The sequence below is a fragment of the Octopus bimaculoides genome, chromosome 20 (assembly GCF_046866305.1).
Source record: "Octopus bimaculoides isolate indiv1 chromosome 20, ASM4686630v1, whole genome shotgun sequence".
Taxonomy (NCBI): Eukaryota; Metazoa; Mollusca; class Cephalopoda; order Octopoda; family Octopodidae; genus Octopus; species Octopus bimaculoides.
In genome coordinates, this window is record NC_142947.1 from 6,130,480 (window position 1) to 6,155,797 (window position 25,318).

At 39.4% G+C, this 25,318-nt stretch overlaps 1 protein-coding gene across 1 annotated transcript in view; it reads right to left on the reverse strand.

The window, feature by feature from the left end:
- Window positions 1–19,397, reverse strand: part of LOC106878465 (uncharacterized) — a 51,085-nt gene extending 31,688 nt beyond the window's left edge. The window contains exon 1 of the mRNA XM_014927680.3: window positions 19,327–19,397. The gene's annotated coding sequence lies outside the window, so the exon portion shown is untranslated. The remainder of the gene's footprint in view (window positions 1–19,326) is intronic.
- Window positions 19,398–25,318: the final 5,921 nt, after the last annotated feature.

Genomic DNA, 25,318 nt, shown 5'->3' on the forward strand with positions numbered 1-25,318 from the left:
TGCAAAAGAAACGAAAAAAATCACTGAGTGACCTTTGCGTTTATTTGTTTCAACCATTATAGCTAAAATGTCATACTGGAGCAGCGCTTGTAGATCGGTCGGTTTGACATAGGAGAAAAAAAATCAGTTTTCTACAAAATTTTAAACTTCTCAATTTAATGAATCTATATTTACATTTATTGTTTCTGCTGTTACAACTAATTACAGTTCGTTGGAGAAGATACACTCGCCGGGGAGAAACACCGAGCAAGTCTTACGCGAAAACATATTTAAAAGGCCTATATATTTTAGATTTGTCAGGCGATGAATCTTTCCGAGTGGATACACTGAAGACTACCTGCCGTTTCTCCTCTTCTTGAATGAGATACGATCAATTGTTTTCGCTGTTTATCTTTGTTTTATCTCAAGGATAATTTGTCACCCACTTAGCACACTACTAAAATAGGATATTGAACTGGTGTCGACGAACAGAGGCTGTACACACCGAACCAAAGTACCCAGCCTTGGTTCGGTGTGTACAACGAGAAAATAAACCATTGCTATTTTGCCAAAGTGTAGTAACTCCAAAACGTCGCTTTTTCAGAAAACGAAAAAATAGTTTCACCATTCCATAACAAAACCGTTGTACTACACTTGAACAATTTTTGATATCTTGGAATCTGAAGCAGCTGGAGATACGATAGTTTGACCAAAAGAACCGGCTATTGCAAACTAAAATGAATATTGAAAAATACGCATTTGGCTAAATTTGGACATACGAACGATGTTTTAAGATAATAGCGACGAAACGAAATCAAAAGAATTACATTCTAAGCAGGAAGAGAAGGGACGCTGCTAAGGCCACCAGTGATTGAGGGTTAGTAAGAATTTTTGAAAATGAATGGTTGAAATAGGGATATATAAAGGTGCGTATGGAAATGAAGCGAAAAACATTTAAAGGGCTTTGTATGAGATTTCAAAGAGAACGAAGAGGGTGGCAGAAACAAAAGAAGATTTTAAGTTGGGCGGTGAAATATTCGTACTTATTTAACCAAACAGAGAAACAACCGATTCGGTCGCCCAGCCAGAATGTTAAAATAAACTATAAAAGACTAAATTGATATTATCGTAAATTGATAGATGTAATTATTTCATTCCCTTCGATTTTAAAACTGCTCCTTTATCGGATTTCAATTTGTTGCACAGAAATTGATATTCATACGTAATGACCCCGGCCCCCCGCTTCCACCTCCTGTATGCCGGGTAGTTTTGTCTGGCAGTGCCGCGAGGAGAGGCCATCATCCACCAAGCTATTCACGAAAGAGGGGGAAATAAAATAATTACATATTCGAGGAATAAGTAAAATATGAAAATGTTTAACAACTGAGAAACTAAATAATTCACACATGGCAGACGTTCACCCGATCAAGAGATAAAAGCCAACACTGCCAGTGAAACAGACGACGAATATTGTGATTAAAACCAAAAAAGAAAAAAGAAAAATGGCCTTGACTCATTAACTGATAAACGATGATTACATTTCTCCGTTAATCTATGTCATTATTGTTTCAACTATCGACATTCCATAAATATTAGGAAAAAAAAACAATTTGATGAAATATGAGAAAACGTTTCAGGATATGAGACGATTATTTAAACAGGAAAAAAAAATGGTTAATGTCACAGGACAAGGAGAGAGAAAGAGAGAGAGAAGGAGTGAGAGAGAGAGAGTTGAGGAGGATAACATAAAACAGGGATCAAATAATATAAGCCTGGGAAGAGAAAGTCACCTTAACATAAAATCCAAGAAAGACTGGAATTATGTAATTTACAGAATAATGAGACCAAGTCGCTAAAACATCCAACTTGGTTTGCTGGCACTGTTGAGGGGCTGGCACAGCTTCGAACCGTCTAACCCATGCCAGCACAGAAAACGGACGTTAAAGGATGATGATGATTAACTCCATACCAACCCTTTGCATCTTAAATCTAATCAATCCTTTTATGTGCATGCGCACCACCACATCATCGTCTATCAATAATCCATCGACAAGGTTTGAGAATGTCAAATTGTCGTGGAAGAGCGAAGAATCTACAGCAGGGTTTCTTAAACGTTTTCACCCAACGTACCCGTTCGTCGTACCCGACTGTATTGAGGGGCACCCCTTGTGAAAAATATGTCGTAAAATGATTGAATACCGTAAAAAAAATAATTAAATCGTTAATGTCATCAAGGTTATTAAATATCGAAGTCAACACTTTTTCTAGAAATGTTAAATTTGACAGTGCACCATTGAAAAATAGTGGTTTGTGATTGATTCAATAATCTAATGGGGGTGAGATTTTTACAAAACTCTCCCCCCGCCCCGCTAACTCTTCGTGTACCCATAAGATTACATTGTATCCTGGTTGAAGAAACCCCTGAAGTAAAATTTCAGACTTTTTCTCTCCATCCGAGACTAAACGAACATCGCCTTTGTTAGAGGGATTCCTCAAGCGATAGCAGTTTCAATCCCACGGTGGATCACCTACATAATCGTTCCACCTGCTAGAATCAGCAGCCAAATGTCCTTCACACGCTGCGGTTTTAAAAGAACAAAAGCACATTGGATAATATAGGACTAACAAAGAAATCGAACTCGGTTCTGCCAACTTCACCCGAACTGTCTCTGGTTCCCCATTGAAGCAGTAAGTGGTTGAGTATTCCAGATCCATGTATAATCCTCGGGCAGAGCCAGAAGAGTGAGAGAAAGCTTTGAATTAATAGGAAGATTCTATCCGATAGGCTTCTATACAGTTTCTGTCGACCAACATGACTGGAAGCTTGAGTTGAGGTCATTGCCAAAGATGCGATTGCAAAGCAAGCTTCTTCACCCTTTCACTACCCTCCGTCTACAACAGAGAACTAAATGTCTATCAAAAACATAAACAATAAACACTGCGTAGGTTGTCCCAAAGGGGAATGTCTTTGACCATCGGGTAAGGGTTAGGGTAAGGGTTAGGGTTAGGGTAAGGGTTAGGGTAAGGGTTAGGGTTAGGGTAAGGGTTAGGGTTAGGGTTAATCTGGGGCAAAAACCACATTCATCATTCTTCACCAGAATAGTTATATTCTAAAACAATTCATGGCGATAAACAAATTTAGTGAACTTTCCCCCATTTGGAGAATTACTTCAATCCCTGGCATTTAAAACTGGCGAGATTAGAAACTGTTCACATTGTATTCCTGCAGTATTCAATCGATGGACACAGACAGGTCGAGTTTGGTTCTCAAGGAAACTACCTTAAAACCCCAGTACCAGTAGAAATTGTTCACCATTTCTAATTGGTGGGTGGGGAGAAAGATCGCCCTCCATCCCACGAACACATTACATAATTTAGCGAACTAGCAATTATCTTCACACACACGTTCGTACGAGCAAAGATAATTACAAAGTTTAAGTACACACACACACACACACACACACAGTATGTGTATCATAAACTTCGATGCAGACCGAAGGTTATTTGTAAATGAGATAATTCAAGAACAATCCATAAAACTGATTGTATTTCGTCCCCACTTTTAGCAGCACGTTTCAGTGGGGGGGGGGGGGGATAAACAATGAATAGTAAATAGTTTTCACATTCTAACACATTTTACAGGAATTTGCTCCTAACTTAATTCTCATAATTTAGGCTGATAAGACGAGAATACAATTTAGAGGAAGACATCGAGAAAGAAACAAAAACATGGGATGGGAGACAGCAAAGCAACGAAGAATAAACGTTAGTGGTTGTAAGGCTGTCGATAAAATTACCAACACAAACTTGTTGCCAGTTCAAATATGCTTGAAGTATATTGAAACCGGAAAATGAGCCGTTCACTGTATTTTGTGATGGAGAAAACTTGGTGGACAAATCGGTAGAAATACACAGAGTCAGTGCACAGTTGCCCACTAAGTAGACTGTTGAAGGCATGTATTTCAGGTTATCACATCTTTCGACCCAGAAAGGATGAAAGGCAAAGTCGATCTCGGCGGAATTCGAACTCAAAACGTAGCGGCAGACGAAATACCGCTAAGCCTTCCTGCCAGCTCGCCATCTTAATAATAATAATAATAATAATAATAATAATAATAAACAACACAAAACGGCAACAGTATCTAAACATATTTCAAATAATTACGAGAAACCGTCTGCTGGGCACCTCGACCTCAAGAAACAGCCGTTTCTAAGCGGACATACTGCAGGAGGATGTTGGCGAGAAATCTGTCGATCGCAAATCTACTTGATCGGAGCTGACAGCGTGGAAGGCACTTACCCTGTAGATAAGAGGGTGCAATATGAGGGAGGTTTGATTGCTATATCTAGTAGGTGAATGGGGAGGGGAGGCGAGAAGTTGTGGGGTTAAAGGTGTGTTGAGGACAAAACATGCAAGGGGTATCAGCGGAATGATGGAAGGGGTAAAACAAATGGAAAGAAAGAAAAAGAAACGTGAAAATGTTCTATTAACATCACATTCCAGAAACTATCCTAAACACATTCCATAAATTTAGAAAACTCACCAAACTGCCGTCACCACCGCCACCCGGTCATTAACATTACTTACAGTTAACCGCTGTCACCAACAAACATCAGAGCTGATAAATGTAGGTCGACGAGAGGACTGAGGAGAACGAGAGACAGATATGTATTGGCTTACAGGAGGAAGGGGTGGAGGAGGGGTGGCACTCAGACATCACCTCCGCTGCCATCCCCACCCCCCACCAAACTGTAAAGTATTGTATATGAAAGTGAAATATAATCCGAGCTGGAGATGGGCCGCGGTTGATACAAGTTCAGAAAGTGGAATATAGTTAGCGTGAAACCTATGTAATATAGGGGCAATCTTTTGATTTATGCACATATAATGGTGCACAACAAAATGAGACAAAGCCAAACTATGTAGTAACCTAAAAAGAGGTTTTGGCGACACGTTTTTGGCACAGCTGATTCGAAGCTGACTTATTTGACATTAGACGTTTTAATCTCTCTCTCTCTCTCTCTCTCTCTCTGTTTAGGTCTATGAGCATATTCATGTATGAGGAGAAAGGAAAGTGTTTCTATCAAGTGCGTTCAATTAATAAATTGTAAAGTCTTCACATCCCTCTGTGGCGGGGGGGGGGGGGGGCGTGTGAGCGCGTTTCCCTCCAGTGCCAAAATGTACCATCTTCAAAACCAAGATGAATGTCCAGTCAGCCGCAATGCCAAATCACCAGCGCCCATTCACCTCCTCTCTTAGAATTTTGTTTGGAAAAATGATGCCAGGTTAAAAACTCTTGCCGGAATGAAATTCCAAGCCATTCTGCTATATTTTGGATAAAATTCCATCTTTCTATTGCGTTCCTATCTAACGTTCTGCTGTACCGTTGCAATCTACGAAATCAGCACTGGTTTACTGTGTAATGATTGGTCAGTTTCCTTTTCACTTCACTGTCCCTTATTATATGTACATAGAACGAAAGATCGTCACTGAAGCCAGCATTTAAAAAGAGTAATTCAAATGGAAATGTTTTTACGAGAAGGAAAAGACTCAATGATAGTGTGGCAATGGAGTTCGATTTGCAGCCACGTCATTTTCCAGGTTGAATCCCTCTGTGGGACACGGTGGGCAACTTTCTGCCACAACTGTGGCTTGGCTCCTGCTTTCTGCGTGCATTTAGCAGAAGGGAAACTGTACAGAGATTCGTTGAGTACGCGCTCGCGAACACGTACGCACACACACACACTCGACTGATAATCCTTACTGAACTTCAACAGTTCAATTACTTTGAAAGAATTCCTATTTCGTTCGTTTTGACATGCAAAGGAGAGAATGCAATAATAGTCGATGTATATATAACAAGGTTACATTGAGTAAAGTTCCTTTTGTAAAGAACCATCGATGTACAATGAGAGGCGGGGGTCGAAGATGGAATGAGGCGGCGACTTAGCAGAATCGTTAGAGCATCGAATAGAAGGCGTTGTGGTATTTGATTGGGTTTTTTACGTTTCGAATTCAAATCCTGCTGAAATCCAAGAAAATAATCCCCACCCTTCCTTCCCCTCGCCTCAATCATTTAAGAATCCTGACAATATTTATTTCTAAAGGTAAAAATAAGAGGCGGGAACGAGCGAGGGACAAGTAACCTTTTTCTCATAAAAGCACTGATGTTACTGGAAATGTTCAAAGGCGGACTTTTGCAGGAGGCTTCGTAGAATGGTAAGAAACGAATAAACGTTTGGTTAGGGTCAGTTTGTTAATGCAGTGGAACATTATTAAAATGCTGGTTAGAAATAATTACGTAGTGACGAAAACAGCCTAATGACTGATGACTAATAGTTGACAGATGTGTTGAGTAATTTTATCTTTATCAACAGGAAGTCTTCCCGTTATCGTGCAAGTGACTAGAAATATGAGTCAAACTCAATTCAAACACACAAAACGACATCGGAACCTATTGGCCAAAATACAACCTTGAAAATAAGAGCCGAGACTGGAAATAGTTTTAGTGACAGACAGGACGCATTCGATTAAAGAGCTGAAACCATTTTAGAGGAATGATGCAGATCCCGTAGTGAACAGGAAGAAATAACGTTTGCGACTAAAGTAAAAACTTGACCTCCAAGGACCAAATACAAGTGTCAAACAGAGATAGATGAAGTCTACCCCAATGAACTTCTAAAGTTTCCTTTTAACAAAATTTAATGGACAAGGAGTTGGGCGGCGACCTGATGCACTTGCTTAGTTGTAGTCCATCTGAGAGTGCTGAGGCTGCTGCTCCCAGAATCTAGAAAAGGGGTCACCTGCTTGACTGAGGTAATATCAGAGAACCTAGACAAGCTGTCTCCTCTCGGTTTATTCTACCGCGACTTCAGCGGCTTCTGCTTCCCAAAGCTGGGTTGATGCCGCCTCTACTCAACACTGAGGGTAATGTCCAGCATCCCATTCTAAGCACAACACTAATCACTCCCCCCCCCATCCCGGTTCTTCCTTTCTAAACAGATCATCCCTCTGGAGTCCCATCCCTGCTCCTGTCTTTACCCATGAGTGCTGTCTTATAAAGGGTCAATAGAAACATTAACGGCATCGATCTCAATGGTGTAGATGAGAGGGTGCGTGAGGTAAAGGCTATGGGCCCTGCCCCGTCCTTTACACTCAAGTAAAAACAAAACAAAAAATAATGAGTTGAGTGCAACTCGTAACTGCATAGATGTGAAACGAACTTGTGAAACACAACTTTCTGGCCTATTTACGCGGTGAAGAAGAGATTAATGAGTAATGTGTTAATTATGTCCGTGAGACAACTTCAAACAGGTTTTGGTCTTCTTGAAAACATCAAACCAGTGTAGACCTCACAGCAATTGGCCGACGACGGATGAGAGAAATGTTGATCAGATTTACTCACTCTATACACACACACAGTCTGGGTGCAGTTATTGTTATTGTTGTTGTTGCTCTGAGAAAAACTCAGCTGGGACAGATTGAAATCAGATGAACAAACAAGGACGAACTGGGGTCGACTCATTCGACTAAAAACAAGGCGGTGCCCCAGCATGGCCACACTCAAAAATCAACCAAGTGATGGAAATAGATTTCCAAAAAGACTTTTGCTGATGAGGTTTAGAAAGGCCGAAAACTTGCAGGCACCCTGTCTGCTCAGGAGATCGCGTTTCAACTCTTTAAGACTCGAAATTTAATTTCCTGTTAGATTCGATCTTAATTTCTTCAAAATCACACCACCCCAGAGTCGATTTGTCCGACTGAAAAAGTCTTGCAAGTAGTGCCACAGCATGGCCGCTGACAACGGAAACAAAAATGATTTCTAGGTACAAAAACCAGTTACTTTGAGGAGGGAGACTAGTCGATCACTGACCCCCCCCCCCCCCAATACATGACTGGTACTTTATTTTTATCGATCCCGGCAGGATGAAAGACAAAACTGACCACGACGGATTTGAACTCAGAATGCAAAAGAAGATGCTGCCCAACGCTCGAACCACTGACGACGATTCGATGAACGCCCCCCCCCCAATCACCATTTCAACGAGCAACAAATATTTTTCTATTTCTAACATCATTTCTCCATCTCCACCCACCCACCCACCCACTCAATAGAGATGAATCTCAGAAAAGTTAAAGAAAACTGCTTTGAAGTATCGGAAACTTATTTTTAATCACCCTCTATCCCTACCCCCCCCCCCCCCCAGCTACGCATTTCCTTCTTATAAAACAGGAAATTCTGTTCTAAAGACTTGGAATTCAACCAACTGTCCTCAACCAAAAGTCTTAGCTGCGATCAGAAATACACACGCGCACACCACTAATACAAGAATGAGAGAGAGAGAGAGATAAAAAGAGAAGTTGACTGTTTCTTTCCCCCGAATTTACAAACAGCAGGCGTCTCCCGTACAAAGTGCCATTTGAACGATATTTCTATGTTTATCCTATTTAAGACACAGAAGGAGATTTGCCTTTTTGGTTGTTTTTTAAAACATTTTTATGGACAAGTAATACGATTATGAATGCAAACCTCCCTACCCTTTAATTAAATTAGCGTCCGCTTATTTTTTTTTTTTTTTCCATTCAGCGGGAGTCTCCGGGGTATTTATTTCCAAAGAACCACCTTATTGTTCTTTGAAACTACCACGCTTCTGCAAATACATTATATAGTTCTACCATATATATATATATATATATATATATATATATATATATAAAGAAAAGGAATTTTTTTTTTTTAAATCAGCCAGTAATAGACCAATGTCTCCCAGCCCTGAGGCGACAGGGGTGAAGGATGAGAGTTCAACTTCACCTCGAACGGAAAATTTAAAGAGGGGCTACTGACCAATTGGACTTGCTCACCATCAAAACCAGTGCTGAACATAATTATTGTATGTCTCCATGAGTATACAACCATCATGTGATGAGAAACACTTTAGCATTTTAGATTATTTTAATTTCAAAGTTACCGGAATTAAAATAGGGGCTGCTTTTTCTTTTTCTTTATCGCAGAAGTGAGCCGTTCAGAAGATCTCACAAAGTTCGCTTATAAGCTTTATTAATGATGGAAATGGTGGGTAGGGAGATATTTTTATAAGTGAAACATGCAAATGGGTCCATTACAAAAAGAAGTCTAGGCCATGGGTCCGCAACAAGTGCACCACGACCCACAAGTAGACCATTGAAGGGTTCTCAGGCCTCGAATGTTTTCAAATGTTTGCATTGGTTGTGGACCATCGAGCAGTTGATGACTTTTAGAGAGTCGTTTGTAGTAGGATTTGTGTAACTTTTGCTTCTGTGTGCAGTGATGAGAATGAGGGCGAGATACGAACGGACAGAAATATTTGACTCTTTTAAAAAAAGAAAAAAGTTGTTGCTTTGACATGGCTGCTCCGAGCCAAAAGTGTTACCTCTGGATGAACATTGAACCTACTAGAAATATCAGCCATACCATCCTCCCTATTAAAAAAAAGTGGTGGATAAGACAGGGCAAGGCTGGAATGTCAGATCACAGGTTTGATTGGTGTTAAACCTAAGATGATATCTAGTTCCACTCCTTCGTGACTGAAGTGTTTAGAAGAGTTAAGGGGGGAAAGACATTGCAGCTGGACAAATATTTGCTTTAGAAATTTATATAAATATATTGTCATTGAGATAACAACATTCAGTCAAATACATAACCAAAACACCAGGACTTGCAAATGCATATAACACAGAAAATAGCACCACTAGGTAACATGAGCATCCTACGTAAAGCACTTTCAATGCAGTGAAAATAACAGTCGGCGGAATTTGAACTTACAACGTAGCCATAGACGAAATACCGCTAAGCATTTCGCCCGGCGTGCTAACGATTCTGCCAGCTCGCCTATCTCAAAAGCGATACTGAAAGACTACATGTGCCTAGAAACGAGACGAGGAAGATCTGTGTTGTCAACGACAAGAAGAGTCTGGGATGGTACATCAAACACATCAGAGTGAAACCTTGTTTGCCGCTGTCAGAATTAACAAATACACTCACTTTCTCTCTCTCGCGCTCTCTCTCTCTCTCTCACACACACACACACTTCCTTAATTTCTAGAATGAAAAAAAATGTGACTTTTGTTATCAGCTTTCAAAACTACATCAGTGTCAAAAATATGAAAATTTGAAATCAAATGGTCGGAAGAAATTTAAGATCCGAACTGAAAAAGTTTCAAGAGAAACCCATGACCATCACCGCCGATTACGATTTTACAGAATCGGAATCTACAGTCGTTAAAAGATGACCATCGGAAGAAATGAGTTTTGGAAGCACAAGATAACTTTTGAAACGGTCTGATGAGAAATTAACTTCATAGATATGAAATAAATAAAACACACACATATATATACACACACACACACGCATATATACACACACACACGTATATATATATATATATATATATATATATGGGAGAATATACAAAAAATAACAACAGACGAGGACAGGTGGTGTAAATAACAAAAGTATATATTAGTATGACGCTCGGGAATACGGAAAGTCTTTGACGTTTCGAGCTACGCTCTTCAACAGAAAGAATACGGAGACAAGGAGAAAAACACGGAGAAAAAAAATTGAATAGTGTTCAGTCAACGGTCAATCATAATAATGGCCGATCATAACAATGGCTGACCGGAAGTTAGAAATTCTTATTTCAGGAGAGCTAAGAAAGGGGGAGATAACAAACGGTGATCGGGAACGAGGGGCTGTGTGTGGGAGGTAGACTGCTGGTGATCTTGACGTATGTAGTGTGAAAATGGGGGAAGGGAGAAAGGGAGAAAGTAGTTGGTCAGTTGTAGTGTGTGCGTGGTGTGATGCGAGGGTATTGGTGTGGTGTGCGTGGTGTGATGCAAGGGTTTTGGTGTGGTGTGATGTGAGGGTGTTGGGAGGTGGGGAAGGCATGGGTGGAGTGTGGGGTAGAGGTAGGGGTATGTGGGTAGGGGTGGGTGGTGGGTGTAAGGAATTGGATGGGGTGGAGTGGGAAGGTAGAGTAGGAGTGTGTTGGGGTGTGGTGGGATGAGCTTATGAGGGGGTGTTGACGAGGAGGGAGAAGGGGAAGGTGGATGTAAGAGAGGGGGAAGATGGGTATGGGAGGGGAGAGGAAGAGAGGAGAGAGGGTGGGTATAAGAGAGGGAAGGGGGATTGAGAGAGGGGGAAGGTGGGTATGGGGGGAGAAAGAGGGGAAGTTGGGTATGGGGGGAGAAAGAGAGGAAGAGAAAGAGAGTGAGAGAGAGGGAAGAGGGGTATGGGGGGGAAGAAGAAAGGAAGAGAAAGAGAGTGAGAGAGAGGGAAGAGGGGTATGGGGGGGAAGAAGAAAGGAAGAGAAAGAGAGTGAGAGAGAGGGGAAGAGAGTGAGAGAGTAAGGGTGAGAGAGTAAGAGAGTAAGAGTGTAGAGAGTAGGAGAGTAAGAGTGTAGAGAGTAAGAGTGAGAGAGGGGGGAGTACGGGAGAGGGGGGAGTACGGGAGAGGGGGGAGGGGGGAGTACGAGAGAAGAGAGTGAGAGAGAGTAAGAGAGAGGAGAGAAAGAGTAGGGGTGAAGAGAAGTGGGAGTGGAGAGAAGTATGAAGAGAGGTACAAAGAAGTAGGAGTCGGAGCAGGAGGTGGGGGAGGGGAGAGATGGGTGGTAGGAGGGAGGGTGGGGGAGAGAGATAGGAGGAGGGGGTTAGATGAAGAGTGGAGGGGAGTTGAGCCCATGTGGCGCAAAGGAGCGAAGATAGAAGATTAATCCCTGTTCACGGCGCAAACGGGAGTCCGGATGGCCCCTGTGCATGGACAATCCAAACACAGACAGGTGTTGCCGCAAGGAGTGGCCGGCAGAACGGAAGTGGCGTGACACCGGGGTGTCATTGCCGACGTTGATATCTCGGAGGTGTTCCGCGAATCGGTCGGCCAGGCGCCGCCCCGTTTGTCCGATGTACAGGGATTGGCAGAGAGAGCAGGAGAGGCAATATATGACGTTGGTAGACGTGCAGGTGAAGGAGTCGGTGATGCGATAGGGTCGGTGATGGGTGCTGGTGAGGAGGGTGGTGTTGGAGAGGTAAGGGCAAGTGCGGCAGCGTGGACGGGAGCAGGGGAAAGAGCCAGGTTGGGAGGTTGGGTTGGGGAAGAAGCTGTGGACCAAGAGGTCCCGTAGGTTGTGGGCTCGTTTGAAGGAGGGGAGGGGTCGATTAGGGAAGATGTGGGAGGTGGAGGGGTCGGACTGGAGGCGCCGAAAAGCTCGGAGAATGGAGCGTTGGAGGGGTAATATATATATATATATATATATATATATATACATACACACACGTATACATATACACACACACATATATAAAAATGACAAGGGAACAGGAATTATGTAATGACCTTCATTAGCTTACATCTGTTTCTGCTACAAGGTGCAGTGCACTAAAAGCTGAGTGCTTCTGCCCCCCCCCCCCCTCCGCCTTATAGCTTCCTTGGCTTCTATAATGAAGTGCAAGTTTATCTGGGTGAGCATTTCCATCCATGCATACACACATTAGTATATTTCAGTCATTGATACAATCGTAACCCATTTAGTTGTGTTGGTTTAGAAGTGGTGAGATATATTAATGGGTGGTGGTGGTGGGAGGAGGAGACGTCCTTGTTAAACACAAAAACGGAGAGAAAGGGAGAGGAGAGAGGACTGTGGTCTCTCAACCTGTAAAGATAGTACACAATTGCACTCAAACCACACCCTTAAACAAGCCTGCCCACGCCTAAAATGCCTTCAATCAAATCTGCTGACTAAGGAGTAACTTCTATTCAATCTACCCTTTATGACCGAAGAACCTATTCCGGGGGATTGAAAAGAAACCCCATTTACCAGCAAATATCAGTTGATATGTTACCTTTTACATGTTTTACTCATGGCACTGCGGCCATGCTGGGGCAACACCTTGAGAGTTTAATCAAACAAATCAATCCCAGTACTTATTCTATCAGTCTCTTTAACCAAATCACTAGGGGAATGTAAATAACCTAACACCGGTTATCAAGTGGTGGGGTGGGGACAAAGAAGCATGCGACAGGCCTAAGGATATAGTAGGAGATACTTGCCCAAGATACAGGAGTTTCATGTTGTTGAAGTCTTCTCTCTGACGGATGTCATGTCATTTGAGGAGAGAAACAGACAACCACAAGCATTCCAATATGACCATCCTGTCTTATAGGAGATTTTTCTATGTATCCTTTAGACCAGTGGTTCTCAACCAAGGTCCATATAACATTCGGGGGGGGGGGGATCCACACAACTAACAAATTAGGGATACACAATAGTATTTTAAAGACCCCTAAAAATATTTATGTTTTAGATGTATATACTGGTATTGCAAGAAACGTCTGGGTTTCTTTAACATTTTCCATAATTCAACCTAAACAAGTTGATGTGAGAAAAAGAGAAAAGGAATTTTGAAAAAAGGTATAAAACTAGTTTTTAAACATTGAATGGTCGTGGGTGTCCCCAGAATAAATCAGTAATTAAGGGGGGGGGGTCCAAAGAGAAAAAAAAAATTGCTTGATAAATCTTGGTTTAGACGATGGACTTCAATTTGATCAAAATTTTAACTGCTATTTCTAACAAGGCAATCAAAAGGGTCCCTTCTTTGTTAGCTTTATGAATAATAATTAATCATGGCATCTTTTAACATAGATCAGATAACTCCTAAGTCAAGATTTGTCTCTTGAAATGAAGGATTATATTTGTAAGAAGCAACAAAATTTGACCTCAGGGTTGCTGCAACCCCAGAGGATTCTAGACCATGAAAGAAGTTCCACTCATATCACCTCTTCTAGAATGACACAATCTCGTTATTTCCGTATTCAATACTGTGGAATGCGGATACATTGAGGTTTTCTCACCGAGTGCCAAAAGCGAAAGCAAAATGTTTTTAAAACCAGAGACTGACTGCATCTTGTCTAACAAAGGTCTGATGTGAAGGTAGAGTCAATGTTTAAAGCATTTATATCATTCTCCCAGCATAGCCACACATCACGTGTTGGCGTCACCTTTGAGAGAAGAATATATTGTAAAATGGTTGGAGACAATCATAAAAACAGTGTCATTTGTTTATTATATTTACTTTCAAACAAAGAATTGGTTCTATAAATATTATTTACTAAATCTGAGTACGATTGAAAATTAGTTGCTTGTGATTATACTTCCATAATTATTCCTAGCAGACCCTTGAAGATGTGTACTCTCGTTTGAAAACTCATATATATATAGTTGAGAGAGGGGGGGGGGAGTGTGTTTGTGTGTGTGTGTGTGTGTGCACCCTGCAGTAGAATATAATCCCATTTGCAATTAATTCTACAGCAACACAATGCTTTGATTTTTAATTCTAAATAATTTCTTACAAGTTCTTGACACCTCATAAAAAAGAACACTTCTCTCTTAGAGAGAGAGAGAGAGAACAATAAAAATGAAGGCACAGCCCCAGCTGTGACTTTCCTTTACAACATTGCATTCAAGGAATTAGAAAACATGTGGAAAGTTGCTGAAAATTTTGCTGCCTTGCTTTTCAGCCCTTCAATAATTTCACTTTCTCCCTCTTTTTGAGTTGAAATATTGAGCGAAGAGAAAGAAAAAGAAAAGGAGCAAATCAAAGATTTGAAATTAAAGAATTATCAACCCTGATTTAAACAGGTATTGAATCTTGATTTAAGCCCAGAATAAAGTGAGCATTCTCAAAGGAGAAAGAAGGGATTTTGGGGGCAAAAATATTTCAAGCATCATCATCATCTTCCAGTTGGTGTTTCTACAAATTATTGTTTAGTTCTAAACAATAATAATTTCCAATTGATAATCAGCAGCGTTTCAACCACAACCATTCCTGCTTTGTTTTTATATTAACCTGTCTTTCCTTTAGTAATCAATAGTTTAAAAGGAATTCTGTTATTTCTAGCAAGACAAATGAGCACCTAAAAGAAGCTTCTGGTTGGATCACGTTTCTACAACTTCATACAAAATCTCGTGGTTTACTTAACGTGAGAAATTTGTCGGATTCAAAAATAGAAGTAATTGTAGTTGAAAGAACAATGACCATGGGAACCTGCAGACGGTTTGGACAAAAATACCAACAACAACAATTTTATTATATTAAAGTCATGCTTGAACCTTAAGTTCACATAGAAACATGTTGATAGTTCCGGGTTTCATGCCACTGTGTGACACTGTGCCACGTTTCATCCTTTCTGTTATCTAAAACTGAGTATTTCCCTACAAAATCAAAATTGTTAAGTAATGAAAGCAACCAGGAAGAATATTGATGAAGTCCTATAAAAACGGTTAATGTGACATCGTCAGGATTAACCAAGATCCATCACATATCGTTCACTGGTTTCAGCCAGAGGCTGGGGCCATGCTGGAGTACTGCCTTTCAGCGTGTTTAGGTTTCTTTTCTGTACGGTTTTTGGTGAAAGAGCGAGTTGGGTGAAGCTGCTGTTCTTTGTGCCTCCTGTTTTCATGTGGTTTCATCTGATATTTCAGAGAGAAATTTCTCCAGACGCTCTTTGAAGACCTCCGCATTTACACCTTGCAAATCTCTGAGGTTGTTTGGCAGAATATGGAATAATTGTGGACCCTTGAAAACCAAGCTGTTACAGTACTGGGTTCTTAAGAATGGCAAAATTAATCACCAAAAGTGTATTGAATGTTAACAGGATAGAGAACCATTAACAGCAGATAGATGAGACAATTAGACGATCTTCAGGTTTTAGAAGACGACATCGTTCACTCTTTTTTTTTCAGCCTAGCCTAGGGAATGTTGATTGACTGAATGACGTTGTCTACTAATACCGAAAGATTTCCGACTTTTCTGTAAAATTTAAACCTTTCTGTAATCGCATTCGACTTTTTGCCCTCAAAAAACAAACTTTGACCGGGAAAAAAAAATCTACTTTGGGGCTCTGAAATGAAACCAGTATCCTTTGGAAAATGTATTAACCTTCCGGTTGACTAAGGGCTTCAGAAAAATTTAGCTGACGGAAACTATGGAAGCCCATCCTATGTGTATCGGTGCCAGTGAAAATACTCCTGCCCCACTCAAAGAAGTAAATCTGAAACAGGAGAGATTTCAAGTAAATGGAAACAACCATTTCTTTGTACCAAACGAAGAATGTATTAAAAGGTGAAAGGGTAAGGCGAAATTTGGGGACTGGCTGGTGTGCTGCGAATGTCCATACCTCATGGGAAGGGTACAGGTTGGGGAAGGGAAACAAAATGTCAAAATTTTCCCATAAGACACTGGTCGGCCCGGAGCTTTAGTAGATGACACTTACCCTAAGCGCCGCGCAATGGGATTGAACCCAAATTACGTGGGTTATAAAGTGAGCTTCTTAACTATACAGTAAGTGTCTGTACACGCTTGTATTAACATGACATACATTACTGTTATTATATTAGCATTAAAACGGTGAAAGGAGACGAAAGAAAGTTTCTTTATTCTATGTTAACAGAGAGTGAAGCGAGTTTTTATAAATGGGAGGAGAATTCTCACGCTGTTCATGTCACTTAATTTGTTATATACTGGGACAATCTACGACTAACAGACAAGCAAACCTCGCCAGTCACCTCGTTTGCCGCAACACTTCAACACCCACGAAAGCATGTTGTTATTATAGGTATATGTATGTATAATAATACAAATAATATGTGAGTATATGCATATATACGTACATATATATATATATAGGTCGAGTGGTATAATACATATTATACAGGCAAGGAGCCTCCAGGTGGTCGACCAACCTGTCAGAAACAGCAGCCATCTCTCGTTAATCCACCCTACTGACTAATGTGCAAGACATTGGAAAATATATTTCTACATCAATTCTTATAACCTAGAGGAACCCTCCACCCCTCAGCGGTAAAATATTGAGATTCTATTAGACCAATTTTTAAAAATTATTATATATATATATATATATATATATATATATATATATATATATATATATATATATATATACACATACACACATATATGTGTGTGTGTTTGTCGTCCAACCATTGCTTAACAATCAATGTTGGTGTTTACGTCCCTGTAACTTATCGGTTCGACAAAAGAAACTGATAGAATAAGTACTACAAAGAATGGTTAATATATAGTTTTGTTTTCGTGACCAGGTCTTAAACTATATAGTAACCCAAAGTGAAAGTCTTAAGTCGATTTGTTCGACTAAAGGTGGTGCTCCAGCATGGCCGCAGTCAAATGACTGAAACAAGTAAAAGAGTATCTTTGCAAGATAAATTTATTGCTTTGTAAAAAGGATCTAGCAATTATTTCAGCTAAGATCAGGTGCAGATACTGAAAAAGGTGTGTGTAGTGGAAGCCACAACAACCATTAACCAATTTTTCGCCAATTACCGAAGAGATTCATTTGCAAAATCGTTCATTAAAATCCAGGACGCAAAACATATTTAACAGGGGAGAAATAATGTTGAATGCAAGATATATCGCAAATACACAACAGAACAACGCCTGCTGAGCCTTTGTTGGCCATTTTACGTACTTATATCGAAAGATCAGCTTGCGATGCCTTTCGTTCACACGAAATGCAGAATTGCACCTCACTATGAAAAAATGCATTTTTCAGAAGACTATTATTAAATTGATGTTAAATAACAGTCGGCCAGAAGAAGTCCAAGATCCATATCAGATCGAGAGACTACCAACCAGTACAAGGAGAAAGGATCAATGGAGCGATTAACAATGCTTCGACTCTGAACGAACAAGGGAGAATCCTTGAAATTATATGATTCAGGGTCCCTTTATAATTTAAATACGAATTAGTAAGTTAATTACATACAGGCCCTTTTTTCTTTCAATTTTCTAAGGACGGATCACAATATATATATATATATATATATATATATATATATATATATATATCCTATTACAGGCATCTCTGTATTTTAAATGAATATATATCTATATATATATATATATATATATATATATATTGTGATCCGTCCTTAGAAAATTGAAAGAAAAAAGGGCCTGTATGTAATTAACTTACTAATTCGTATTTAAATTATAAAGGATATATATATATATAGATTTAGATTTAGATTCAAAATTGAATATGGTATTTATGTTTAGGCACCAGAATATAGTATGGTATTATCCAAAAACCATTCTAAAAGCGAGGTGATTTATATATATATATATATATATATATATATATATATATATATATATATATATATATTACAGAGACACACACACACATGTATACAACTTCCGAGCCTGCGTCAGAAATATATATACACACACATAGGAGCGTGTATGTATTTTGTTTTGTCTACACATACAGACATAAAACAAGGGCGGTAAAGTTATAGAGTTTAAAATCTTTATTTTTTATATTCACACACACGCTTTACTTGCTTGAGTTTGTTGGTTGTATTAATATTTTATGTATGAATAAGTTTTTAAAAAAGTACATCCCCCCTCTCTCTGCACATCGGATGACGGATAAACAAAGGACTCCGACACATCAGATCTCAGAGTTTTATATACAAATATACACTCACTCACAGATACTCCCATACACACTCAGACATTCCAGTTAAATTTAGTTATTTCGGGTTGTCCTGGTTGTTCAGTGCTGTTCATTTAAACATTATTATTATTCTGTGACGTTTCTCTCTCAGCACGTTGAACAAAAGAAATTGTAAACAAAGAGCAGAGTTGATAAACAATAACAATAAACAGAGAGAAAACATGAACAACCGTCGTTTAAATAATCTTAAGGGAAACAATAAGGGAGAAAAAAGTCATCTTTATGTTATCATTTTTTCAAGAACGAAATAAAATAGAAGATCATTTCTTTGTTGTGACAAAGGAGACGAATGGAGGTGGAAGGGAGGGGGGAAAGCATTACCAATGAAAAGAAGAATTATTGGTGGTGCGGGGTGGGTTGTATGAAATGGAACAGTATATTGAATGTTGAGGGGTCAGGAAAAATGAGGGAAGACCAAGAATAGACAAAATTAAAATAATTCAATTTCATGAAAAGCATACAATTAGATGAGAGATGTATAAGACCCCCAACAGAGAATAGTTACTAATTTGTTTTCCTTCTACTACTACTGCAATAATAATAATAATAATAATAATCCCTAAAATTGCTTCATTGCCAAATAACGATTTCCAAACTAATTATTTGTGCGTGGTACGTTATAATCAAAGATCACCCGATTTCATTAATATCGCCACGGGGGAGACGGATAAAGTAACATGAATGGGACATGTAATGATATGGAATGACAGAGTATAAGTAATAACATTTGATAAGGATGTTGGTAAAACTTACCGGGTTTAAATGTAACAGGAGAGAGAAGAAAATAAGTTTGAAGTAACCGACAGTGAGTGAAGAAGAGCAATAGAGCAGGAGTAAGAAACGAGAGTAAATAGTGAACGGGTTTTAAGTAAGGAAAGAAAGAAAAGTTTGGATAAAGTGAGTGACAGAGTGAAGGATCATGAAGGAGGGGGAGGAGAGGGAGAAAGAAAAGGAGTAAGGTTAAGCAGACAAAAAGAGGAAATGGAGAAGGAGGAGGAGGGAGAGAGGTCGAGGAAAAAAAGGAGAAAGATTGAGAGAAGTAGTGGGAGGGAGAAGGAAGAGAAGAAAGTTAAAGAACCGCTAAAAAAGTTGTGTTAGCCACGTGGTCCAAGGTTGACAAATAGACGTCGACTTACCTTATTTGGTTTGAAGCTGAAGGGAGGTCACATGGCTACATGACGTCACTTTAAATGGAGATATTACCGAACAAAGTAAAACGAAACAAAACCTAAAAGTTAAAGCGATTTCTTTTATTTTCGCCGTTCAGGTTTATTTCTTTTTAAGAAACCAAAAGAAGAAAGAGAAACAAAATGTCACTTCTTCCAGTTTCTAGATTAATCGACAAAAAAAAAGTGAGAGAGAGAGAGAGATGTACCTAGATAAACATGACTGAACAATGAGATACAATAGAAGCCTATTCCAGTCATTTTGCTGACTTGAAAGCGATGAGTTGCCAGAATTTTAGCGTGCCGGACAAAACGCATAACAACTTTATTTTCGACTCGTAACTAAACATTCTGAGTTCAAATAGCGCTGAGGTCAACTAATCGATTAACCCTTCCCCACTAGAATTGCTGGCCTTGTGCCGAAATTTGAAACATTTCTAAGCATTACAGGCGCAAGCAGGCATAGCTGTGTGGCTTTGGGTTCAGTTCCTCTGCGCGGCACACTTGCACGATGGCCTCGGGCTGCCCAATGTGTGTATGCGTTTTGTCCCCCTTCCTCCATCGCTTGACAATCAGTTTTGGTTTGTTTTTGTCCACATAACTTAGCGGTTCGGTAAATGTGTCCGATAGGATAAGTAGCAGACTTAAGAAATAAGCGTTGGGGTCGAGTTGCTTGATTAAAACCATTCATGGCGGTGCCCCAGCATGGCCGTAGTCCAATGACTGAAATAAGCAAAAGATTATTTCAGTGATTGGGTCACGGCCATGCGGAGCATCACATCCGATTACATACCAGCTTTCGAGAATGCTTAATTGTTGCAATTATCTCCCCCTTTTATGTAGAGCTGACCTTAATTGCCATTTGGTGGTTATGACACATCCTGGAGAGACGAGGATAATTTTTATAAATTAAAAATTTATGTTGTATGATATTTGATAGATCTCTATTTGTCTACGTTGTTCGGATACATGCCATTCGCTACTTTACCCTATCTTTCTTAACTCATATTTGCTTAAATTATGCAAAATAATTAGGCCATAAATGTGTTCTACTCTTTTTTGTAACTATAAGTCCTTTGTCTAGTAGAGTTTAAGGTCGGGCAGTTGCTGTGCTGACGATGGCTGTTGGCCACCAGCCAGGCCACATTCACATCGTTCGCCTCCCTTTCAAGCGTTTCCTTGAACTCGCTCAACTCCTTCAGATTTACTTCTTCAATTCTTCCCTTAGCCGCCGTCGCTGCATAGTTTTTATTCCCCATCTCTTTGTCTATCTTTTTTAAACATTCCCCTAATTCCTTCTCAGATGACTCAAATTTTAAGGAAGAAATTAATTCCTCACAACTCATCGCTCGACGCCCCTCCATTACACAAGAGAAAAACGTCGCACTGCCAAGAAAACCAACAATCCAACTGAATAACGATAAAGTGGAAGCAAGCTTCTTACTAAACAGCTACGCCTGCGCCTATATGGAGAGAAGAAATGTATTCCCACGCAGGAAAAAATACAGGAGAATTTATTTTGTTGTTTGATTCAGGAGTATTTTCAAACAGCAAGACAAATTCTCCCCCCGCCCCACACACACACATACATACATACATACATGCATACATACATATATTGTCTGTGCACATCGATATTCCCCCCTGTGCCTGTGAAATCTTGTATCCCCGTCATAAGGCTTTCTTTCTACACACGCCAGCTTAATTTAATTCGTCCTTAGTCGAAAGACACCTGTTGTCATGTCCTGTTATTATTTTTATTATATTTGTGTAACGTTGTCCATTTTTTTCCCGTCCTTGTTTTTGTATACTTTCGGTGTTTTCTTCCAAAGAATCTAATGCTCTTAGCTTAGTTTTTCCTTGGGACTGGCCAGATTGAAGCAACCTCGAGTATAATCAGTCGAAATTGCGAAGATAATCTGGAACTCGACTGAGGAAAGAAAACTTCGAATGACTCGTCTTTGTATCGTCTCTCTGGATGTTTTGTTGTCCCATTTTTGTATCACCTAACTGTCCGGATGTTTGTATTCTTGTCCCATTTTGTATTATTTATACATGCATCTATATGTATATATATATATATATATATATATATATATATATATATATATATATATATATATATATATATACATACATATATATATATACATACATATATATATATATACATACATATATATATATATATACATACATACATATATATACATACATACATATATATATATATATATATATATATATATATATATATATATATATATATATATATACATACATACATATATGGCTGTGTGGTAAGTAGCTTGCTCACCAACCACATAGTTCCGGGTTCAGTCCCACTGCGTGGCACCTTGGGCAAGTGTCTTCTACTATAGCCTCGGGCCGACCAAAGCCTTGTGAGTGGATTTGGTAGACGGAAACTGAAAGAAGCCCGTCGTATACATATATATATATATATATATATATATATATATATATATATATATATATATACGTACGTACGTATGTATGTAAACATAAGTACGTACGTATGTATATATATATGTATGTGTTAGTATGTATGTATGTAGGTAGGTACGTATAGACGCAAGTTGGCTGTGTGGTAAGAAGCTTGCTTCCCAACCACATGGTTCCAGGTTCAGTCCCATTGCATCGGACCTTCGGCAAGTACCTTTACCATGACCTCGACCCGACCAAAGTCTTTAGAATGAATTTGGGAGACGCAAACTGAAAGAATTCTGTCATACGTGTGTGTTTGCGCGCGTGTGTAAGTGTGTGTGCGTGCGTGTGTGTGTGTGTGTGAGCGCGCGCACACGTGTGTTTTGAATAACAGGCGACTTATAATTATTTCTACCACCACTCACCCCTGGAGTTGAGTGGGGGGGGGTGCTAAAAACATCCCTAACCCAGTTCTTTAGTGAAGAGATGAGATCAGGCGATTGTGTTTGAAACCTCTAAACCAGCTTGGTAAGTATGACAGTATTGACAATTGGACTGTAAGTTGACAAACAGCCTCTTGACATGCATTCAATTGCCATCTGATAAGTCAAACGCGCACGCGCGCACACACAAGTCATTTACATAACTGTTTCTAAACCAAGCACATCGTCAGAAATTTTGAGGAGAGGGGCAAATTAATACTGTCGACACAATCTAATGCTTTAACAGAAATAATATATTTTTAAGAACAATATCTTGTTTTCGGGATTAAAATATGAGTCGTGCTTTATTCCGATTCTCTGCACCGCACTGAGTTCAAATCCCAGCCATGTCAATTTTGTTATTCTTTCGGGGTCGATAGAAGAAAAAGGCAAAAAGAAAGCCCCCAATCAAGGGCTGTGAATTAGCGTTACTGTATGAACGCCATGGATGGATTATGTTGCAGTATTTATTCCGTTTCTTTTCTTTCTGAACTCAAATCCCTCCATGGTGTCCATGGCTGGTACACTTCACCCGTCAGCCGATGTAATATGCCCAACGCTGGTGCTATCTTGAGTGTCATCAATGGAGTCCATTTTGTTCTAAGCATTCGAGTCAGGTTCCTCTCCACCACCGACCCTTTCCCTTCTCCCCCACCCACTCATCATTCCTCCTTGGAAGCCTCAATTGATGAGTTACGGAAACTGTCGTCTTCTCTCCTGACTAAAAGTAAATATTCAGACTGCATTTAATATGGACGCAAATTGTTTCTTTACTTTCTAAATAACATTTGAATATTTATCCGATTCATGAATTTAGACCTTTTTCAATTCTTACCCACCGGTCACCAACCAACTTTTAACGAGATCATGATAAAAAAAAAAAACATTTGTATTTAGATCAAAACATTTTCTAAATATATCAGTGACGTGGGCGACGCCATGTTTTCAGATGTTGTCATTCACAATAATTAGTACAGTGTTGCAGGCTGTGGTTCTCTTTTCTGATTGGTCGTTGCCGTGGTGACTAGGTCAGTGGGAACCTGTGGGTTATTGTTTTTCACTCCCAGAATCGTTGTGAATTCACAACAGGGCGGTAAATGTCAAGAGTGTGCAATGGCGGCGGCGGTGGTGGTGGTGGTGGTGGTGGTGATGGGGAGCTGGGGGTTTACATGAATCGTGACTTATTTTTTTTAAATAAATATTTAAAACAATATCTTTATCGATATTGGAATATTGGTAGAACATTATGTTATAAGTGAGCAGAAACGTGACTGGTGTTGCGCCAATGTCCAATATAATTTCATTAAATACATCCTTGCCTTCTTTAGTAATTTCCATTAGAAATAAAATAACACAGGCACAGACCCAGGCAAATGAATGAAAAAGGGGCGGACGGCGCTGGATAGAAGACTATAAGAACATAATTATAAACCATTGCACAAAATTCTTTTCTTTCTGATTAAAAAACTGCAGTTTTTTGGGGGGGTTTTTGTGTCTTTGCAAACCACGCAAACTATTGTCTATACATTAGTATATTTTGCATGGATTTAAATATTTCTTCTTTCATTTTCCCCTCCTTTCCTTTCCCTCATTTCATCTCTTTATATAAAACACCTCACAAATTGTAAACTGTCCTTGTAATGTCTTCCTCATCTGATGCACCTGCGGCGAATAAAAGAAATCACCACCACCACAAACTGAAAGAAGTTTGTCGTATATATACATACATATATAGAGAGAGAGATAGATATAGATATAGATATATATAATGTATGAAAGTATGCGTGTTCTGTGTTTGTCCCCACCCCACCATCGTTTGTTGGTGTGTTTACGTCCCCGTAATTTAACGGTTCGGCAAAAGGGAAAGTTTTACAGATTTTTAGAGTTCCAGTGATGGATTGGATCTGTAGTCTTCAAATCATCTTTCCCCTTTCTGGTTTTGAGAAGCCTAATTTCTCAAGATTGGTATTTAGGCAGTGTATTACATATCCCAGGGCCCCAATAATTACAGGTATAAACCTGAACTTGTAGTCTGGATAGAGTAACTGCAGATTTCTCAATAGTTCAGCATAGGTGTTCTCTTTTTCACTGATCTTCAGCTTTATGTTAACATCCACTGAGCTGCTAATTTCTACAACTGTGCACAGTTTCTCTTCTCTATCCCAAATCATTATATCAGGTCTGTTGTGCTTATATTTTGTTGAGGTCTTCACTGGTACATTCAACCAGTATTCCTTTTTATCATGAGTGGCTATGGCTTCTACCATATTGTGGGTTCTTATTTCTTTGTCCTCGGGATTATCCTTCCGGTATGTATGTATTTATATGCGTATGTTTCTATATGTAGCTATATGTATGTATATGTGTGTATGTATGTGTGTAAGTTATGTATGCTTAATGCGTAAGATAAAATACTTAATGCTGATAACGAATCACCATTAACCAAAAGTCTCACAATCTGTTTCAAGAGGAGACTTTTTGACTTCTGAAGCTTTGTGACTTTATCATTGATAACTCGCGCACACACACAGAGGCACCCCCCCCCCCCACACACACACGCACACGTACACACACAACCGTGTACTCATTTTTATGAATATATATATATACATATATATATATATATATATATATATATATATATATATATAT